At 49.8% G+C, this 7164-nt stretch overlaps 1 protein-coding gene across 32 annotated transcripts in view; it reads left to right on the top strand.

Annotated features, from left to right (window-relative positions):
- Positions 1 to 2823: 2823 nt before the first annotated feature.
- The window catches only part of lrrfip2 (LRR binding FLII interacting protein 2), a 95773-nt gene continuing 91432 nt past the window's right edge, over positions 2824 to 7164 (top strand). For 19 of the 32 annotated variants that reach the window (XM_033020253.1, XM_033020250.1, XM_033020248.1 and 16 more), the window contains exon 1: positions 2949 to 3098. The gene's annotated coding sequence lies outside the window, so the exon portion shown is untranslated. Of the gene's footprint in view, positions 3099 to 7164 lie in introns of all 32 variants that reach the window. The other 13 variants (XM_033020227.1, XM_033020229.1, XM_033020224.1 and 10 more) reach the window with 5 other exon arrangements.

Genomic DNA, 7164 nt, shown 5'->3' with positions numbered 1-7164 from the left:
TCCCCTCTCTCTTCCCCCCTCCCTCCCACTTCATTCTCCCCCCTCTCTCGTCCCCTCTCCCCCCTCTTCTCTCTCCCTCTCTTTCCCCTAACTATCTCCCCCCTCTCTTTCTCCTAACTCTCTCTCCCCTAACTCTCTCTCCCCCCCTCTCTCTCTCCCTCTCTCTCTCCCCCTCTCCTCTCTCCCCCTCGCTTCCCCCTCTCTCTTTCTCCCTCCCTCTCTATCTCCCCCTCTCTCCCCTCTCTCCCCATTTCTCCCTCCCACCTCACTCTCCCCTTGCTCTCTCTCCCCTCTCTTTCTCCTGTCTCTATCTCCTCTTTCTCTTTGCCCCCCATCTCTCTCTCTTCCTCCCGTTTCTCTTTCCCCCTCTCTCCCTCTTCCCCCTCTTACCACCCCTCTCTCTTCCCCTCTCTCCCATTCTCTCCTGCCCTCTCCTCCCACTCCACCCCCCTCTCTCTTCCCTCTCATCCCTCTCTCCCCCCCTCTCCCTCTTCTCTCTCTCCATTCACGCCCCATCTGTCTCTCCCCTCTCTCTCCTCTCACCCCCTCTCTCTCCCCCCTGTCTCCTTCCCCTCTCTCTCTCTCCACCTCCCTTTGAGAGTCTGTCCCTTTAGCACAGAGACTCTCGCGGCAGCGGCACAACGCTTCTGACGCCTCCGATGGGCCCAAGACTCTCGCACTGAAGCTGCTCCATGACCGGAGCTGCAGCGAGAGAGACTCGGCATCCCCGCAAACACTCGCCAGCACCGGCTCCCCGCATCTGTCCCCGCCCGCTGCTTCCATCCCTCCCTCAGCCCTGGCTCACCAACACCCGCGGAACATGCAGTTTATCCGAGTTTTTAAATTTTCGTTGATCACAGAATTTCTCACCACAGAGCATGAGAAATTTCTGATCAGCGTGAGGGCGTGAGAGTTTGCCTGAGGGCGTGATTCTCACGCTCAAATCGTGAGAGTAGACAGCCCTATTATATGGTACACAAAAAAGCTGGAGAAACTCAGCGGGTTCAGCAACATCTATGGAACGAAGGAAATAGGCAACGTTTCGGGCCGAAACCCTTCTTCAGATTATATGCTTTATTTACTAATAAAGCATATAAATTAACTAATTTTATGCTTTAATTTCACGTAATCTAAATAAGATTGTTTCATATTTGTTTCAGAATGCTTCAATCTATAATAACTGAACATTTCTTTCAGTTCTCTTAATTTTTAAGAAAGTTATGGGCTTTTGACTGTCCTTGATCACAGCTTTTGTGTTAAGTCAATGGAAAAGCAATAGGGAACAAGATGCTAATTTCCGAGTATGAAAATGGCCATAACTTTTTTAATACTGAAGATATGAAAGTGAATTAGGTGTCAAATTAAACTTATTTTTATGCTTTATCTGATGGGATAAATTACAGACTTGATTTTTAAAACCTCCAAATTTTGTAACGTTGCTAAAGATAGACACAAAAAATGCTGGAGTAACTCAGTGGGACAGGCAGCATCTCTGGAGAGAAGGAATGGGTAACGTTTCGGGTCGAGAACCTTCTTCAGACCAAAGATCATAGAATCTTTGCTTCGGACTATTTCAGAATAATTGTGTTCAGTTCTGCAGCTTCCGACAGCCCGAGGTGTGACTGGCACAGAATGGGAAACAAAACCCAGTGAGCATGCGCACTAGCGGAACGGTGGTGCGCGCCCCCCGCAGGGTCGGGACCGGAAGCGGTGCGCGCGCACACGCACGCTGTGGGTGTGAGTGAGGGAGGGACGTTGCCTTCGGAAGGCCGACTGTCAGATTGATACAAATACATCAATAGGTGCTCCTGAACACATCATCAGTGATGTAACCTGGGGTCATTGGGTGTTTCGGGTCTTTCAACATCAGACATCCTCACCCAGGCGACCCAGCCGTGGTTGATCAGACCACAACTTGTGTTCAGGTGGCATTCGCTCCTCCCCATGGACCTCCTCTCCCGATCCAGAGCCATCTCGAGGCCTTCTCCGCTGCCTCTGTGGTGTTCTCGATGGCCCTTCTCCTCGCCACTCCGTTGATGCCCAGCGCACTCAAGGCTTTGTAGAGCGATTGCCCTGCAAAACCTCTGCAGCCAACCTCGATGGGCATGCACACACCTTTGCCTTCCAGCCCTGCTTGCGGCACTCTATGACCAGCTCTTCGTACGGAAGGAATGGGTGACGTTTCGGGTCGAGAACCTTCTTCAGACCAAAGGAGGACTGGCCAAATTGTGTGCCTTCCACCACAGTGATGAATGCTGTGGTGGATGTTTATGTTAAATTTTTATTGTGTTTTGTGTGTGCTCTTTTATCATTGTTGCTGCTGACATATTCATTTCACTTGCACTTTTTGTGCAATGTGACAAATAAACCGTATTGTATTGTAGATCGTAGTGTCTTTGCTTCGGACTATGTCAGAGTCATTGTGTTCACTTCCTGCAGCTTTCGAGGTGTGACTGACACAGACTGGGAAACAAAACCCAGTGGGCATGCGCAGTATGGGGACGGTGGTGCGCGCCCCCGCGGGGTCGGGACCGGGACCGGAAGCGGTGCACGCGCACGCACGCACGCTGTGGGAGTGAGTGCGTGAGGGCGTGAGTGCGTGAGGGCGTGGTGGCGTGAGGGCGTGAGTGCGTGGTGCGTGAGGGCGTGAGGGCGTGGTGCGTAAGGACGTGAGTGCGTGGTGCGTGAGGGCGTGAGGGCGTGGTGCGTGAGGGCGTGGTGCGTGAGGGCGTGAGTGCGTGGTGCGTGAGGGCGTGAGGGCGTGAGTGCGTGGTGCGTGGTGCGTGAGGGCGTGAGGGCGTGAGTGCGTGGTGCGTGAGGGCGTGGTGCGTGGTGCGTGAGGGCGTGAGGGCGTGAGGCGTGAGGGCGTGAGGGCGTGCGGGAGGGCGTGAGTGCGTGAGGGCGTGAGGCGTGAGGGCGTGAGGGCGTGAGGGCGTGGTGCGTGAGGGCGTGGTGCGTGGTGCGTGAGGGCGTGAGTGCGTGCGGGAGGGACGTTGCCTTCGGAAGGCCGACTGTCAAAGTAAAGCAGGGAGGGAGGGAAGGAAGGAAGATATACGGCTTGTCGTTCGTGGGCAATGTACGAGCTGGCGATCCTGAGGGTGAGCATCGGTTTCAGACGTGTCTGGTTGAGCTGCCGAGGGGGGCCCGCCCGCCTGCCCGCCCGCCCCGAGTGTGTGGCTGGGCGGGTGGTTCGTTGTTGTCCTCCCGGTTTGCGCTTCTCCGGAGCGGGGAGAAGCCGCACCTCCGCCCCAGGCCGAGCCACACACTGCTGGGCCTGCAACTTATATCCTGCATCTGGCTCTTGTCCAGATTATTATTATTTTTTATTTAAAGCGTTTAAAATCTGCGGAGTCAGTTTTGAGGTGGAGTTCGATTGTGTGAAGGAAGGTTAATACTCCCAGAATTACCGCAGCACGGGAACTGGCCCTTCGGCCCAATTCGTGCATGCAGAACAAAGTGCCTCCCTGAACTGTTCTTATTTATCTGCGTTTGGCTCAAATCAAACTGTAGCTGTTCTATCCAGTGGTGTCCAAATGTATTTTAAATGTTGTACCTGCCTCAACCACTTCCTATGCAAGCTTATTCCATACCCCCATCCACAGTGTGAAAAAGTTGGCTTTCAAGTTCCTTTAAACCTTTCCCCAATCAACCCAAATCTATGCCCTCTAGATTTAGCTCGACCCAACCCTGCAAAGAAAACTGACCATTACCTTATCTATGCCACTCATTACCACCATAAACCTTAGGGAAAACAATCCCAGTCTATGTGGTCTCTCCTTGGAACTCTAGCCCAAAGATCCTATAGCAAGCTATAGGATCTTTGCTCTTGCTATAGGATCTTTGCTGTAGCCTCCAGTCCTAGATATGTATAATCAGTTTAATCTAGAGCCTGCTAGATGCAGGAGTGATTTGTTGTCATACTTCATTCTAAGACTAGGAAGAGTCAGCAAGCACAAGACTGATGATGGAGCAAGGAGATGACAATCTCCGTTACTACACAATTCCTTTGGCATATACACAGACTATCCTTAACCTACTGCTTTATTCCCACTGACTAATTTTAAATCCTCATTCTTGGTTTTAAATATTTCTGTAACCTATTGCTTGATGACATTAATTGCAGACTCCCATTTTGCTCTCCTCGATTGCGGGTGGAATGGGATGGTGTTTTGCAGGGTTTTGTAATTGACCCTCTTTTAAGATTCATCTTAATTCATCCCTGCTCTAAGTTTGAGGTCCTCTTTCCTCATCACTCTTGATTTACCATTTACTTTCCTTACGCTGCTGCATTTTTTTTTAGTTAAGGACAATATATAATTAATATTGCACATGATGCATACATGAGCCCTTCAATTCAGGAATAGATTTAAATGTAGGCACACAGTTCATTGAAAGTGGCATCTAGGTACATACTTTGTTGAAAGTGGCATCACATGTATATAGGGTAGTCAAAAAGGCTGTTGGCACATGCATTGGCCTTCATCAGTCAGAGTATTAAGTATAGTAGCTATGAGGTCATGTTGCAGTTATATTAGCGAGACCACATTTAGAGTTTTGTGTTCAGTTCTGGGACTTAAAGGCCTGAGCGAGAGGGAGAGGTTGAACAGACTCAATTATTTGGCGTGCAGGAGAATGAGGAGTGATCTTAGAGGTGTATAAAATCATGATAGGAATAGATCGGGTTGATGCAGAGTCTCTTGCCAAGAGTAGGGGAATCGTGAACCAGAGGACATAGGTTTAAGGTGAGGAGGGGGAAGTTTAATGGGAACCTGAGGGATAACTTTTTCACATCGGGTGGGGAGTGTATGGATGAGCTGCCGGTGGAGGTAGCTCAGGTATGTACATTTACGGGTACAAGGAAAAGACGGGTTTAGAGGGATATTGGCCAAACGCAGGTGTAGATGGGGCATGTTTGTTAGTGTGGGCAAGTCACGACAAAGGGACTATTTCCACGCTGTATGACTAAGGGATGTTTATAGTGTTATATGGACAATGAGACTACAATGTCTACATTGAAGTGGCTTCATGCATTGTTTATTGGGTTTGGAATTCCATGGAACTAGGAATCACTCTTTATTTCCTAAGTTCGATGGTAATAGATTTGTGCTTTGGAACCCTGAGTAGCTGGGGCATCTGCTTGTGGTTTTGCTTCCAGTTTGACTGTGGAATCAAATCACTGATATGATGGTAGCAGCACTAAGATTACAGAATAAAAGCACTGAGGAAAAAAATGTGAGGGCACAAAAATGTCGTAATTTGTTTTGAAGTGTATTTTTTAGCTAGTTTTACTTGAACTGTGGTGAATTGGAGACGAAAGAAGCTTCAGAAGCTGGAATCTTGAGCAAGTAACACTGGTGGAGGAACTCAGCAGGTCAGGCATCATCTGTGGAGGGAATGGACAGAATGTTTCAGGACCCTTCTTCAGACCGATGGAGTAAGGGGAAGAACTGAAGAGAGGTGTGGTGAAGTAAATCCCGCAAAGTGATTGATGGATAAAGGTCAGGAGCATGATTGGCAGATGGATGGAGTAAGTGGCGAATGCTAGCAGTGAAAATATGACAAAAGGTTGTCAAATAAGAAAAGAGGATGAGTGACGTAAAGCTGGAGAGAAGGATATTTCCGGAAATAGATGGGGGAGGGAAGGTGGGGGAGTGAAAGAGGGGATGATAAAAGGGAAACATGGGAATCTGAGATAGGATTAATGTATGGAGGAGAAAGGAGCAGGGTGATTGGGGTGGTAGAAGAAATGTGTGTGCTCTGGGGTGAGAGGGGGAGGAAGAAAGAGAGGGAGTATTAGATGAGGGGTATTACTGAAATTGTAGAATTCAATGTTCATACCACTGAGTTGTAGGTTACCCAAAATGTAACACGAAATGTGTAGGAAAGAACTGTGGATCATATTTTAAATCAAGGGTAGACACAAAATGCTGGAGTAACGCAGCGATACAGGCAGCATCTCTGGAGAGAAGGAATGGGTGACATTTCGGGTCGAGACCTTTCTTTGTAATATGAAATGCTGCTCTTCCACTTTCGGTGTAGCCTCACTCAGGCAAAGAATGAGGCCAATGGCAGAAAGGTCGATATGGGAAGTAGAGTTAAAATAGTTAGCAATAGGGTGTTCCATCAGTATTGATGGACAGAGAGCAAGTGTTATGTGAAATGGTCATCTAGTCTGCATTTGGTCTCACCAGTGTAAGAAGGCCACATAGGGAGCTCCAACAATTGTGGTTGGCAGAGGAGCAAATACATCTCCTGTTCGGTGGGGAGGGGTGGGAAAGAGTTGCAGAGAGTGTGGTCTCTGCAAAGCAGAAAGGAGTGGGGACGGGATGATGTTTCGCCAAATACTCATGCTCCAAGGCCTGCTGGAGCTCTGGGCTGCTAACTGTTTTAAATCCCCCTCCCATTCCCATACTGACATTTTGTCCTTAACATCCTCCTTTGTCAGAGTAAGACCAGACACAAAACAAAAGAACAGGACCTCATATTCACCTACAACCAAATAATGTGAACATTGAATTCTCCAATTTCAGTTAATGCCCAACCTGCCAACCTTTCTCTCCACTACCCTGCCCGCCCAGTTTTCCTACTCTCCCACCAGTTTCCACCACTCTACTCACATTACTCCTTTCCCCTCCTCTGTATGCTCATCTTCCACCACTGGGTCCTGTATTTCCCTTTTATTTTCCCTGAACACTCATTGAACTCCTCCTCCTCTCACACCCTTAAGGGCCTGTCCCACCAGCATGCAATTGCATGCGTCGAGCGCGACCAAACGTGGTGGCTTGAGCCGTACGGCCTCGCGGGGCCGGTCCCACTTCCAACCGCGGAGCCGTCTGGAGTTGTGCGGGGCTGGTTCCGACATCATACTCACCAATCAGCTGGGCAGGAGGCGGGCCGATGGAATTTGGACGTCGCACGGCTTCGGGCAGTTACGTCATCACGCAACGGCACGCCGGGCGGTGACGTCATCGTGCAACGCCACGCGCTAAGCGTAAGCCGTCAAGACACTGTGTACGCCATCAAGACGCTGCGTACGGCGTCGGGACGGTGCGTATGGCGTAGAGACGGTGCATACGCCCGTCGAGGCGCTGCGTATGGTTCAATGCGGCTGCGGGCCGATAGGCCGTTGCCGCGCGGAATTTTTGGACAGTGTCAGTTTTTCGG

This window comes from Amblyraja radiata, chromosome 4 (genome assembly GCF_010909765.2).
Source record: "Amblyraja radiata isolate CabotCenter1 chromosome 4, sAmbRad1.1.pri, whole genome shotgun sequence".
Lineage (NCBI taxonomy): Eukaryota > Metazoa > Chordata > Chondrichthyes > Rajiformes > Rajidae > Amblyraja > Amblyraja radiata.
The sequence above is the reverse complement of the archived record's forward strand: the minus strand, read 5'-3'. Positions and strand labels throughout refer to the sequence as shown.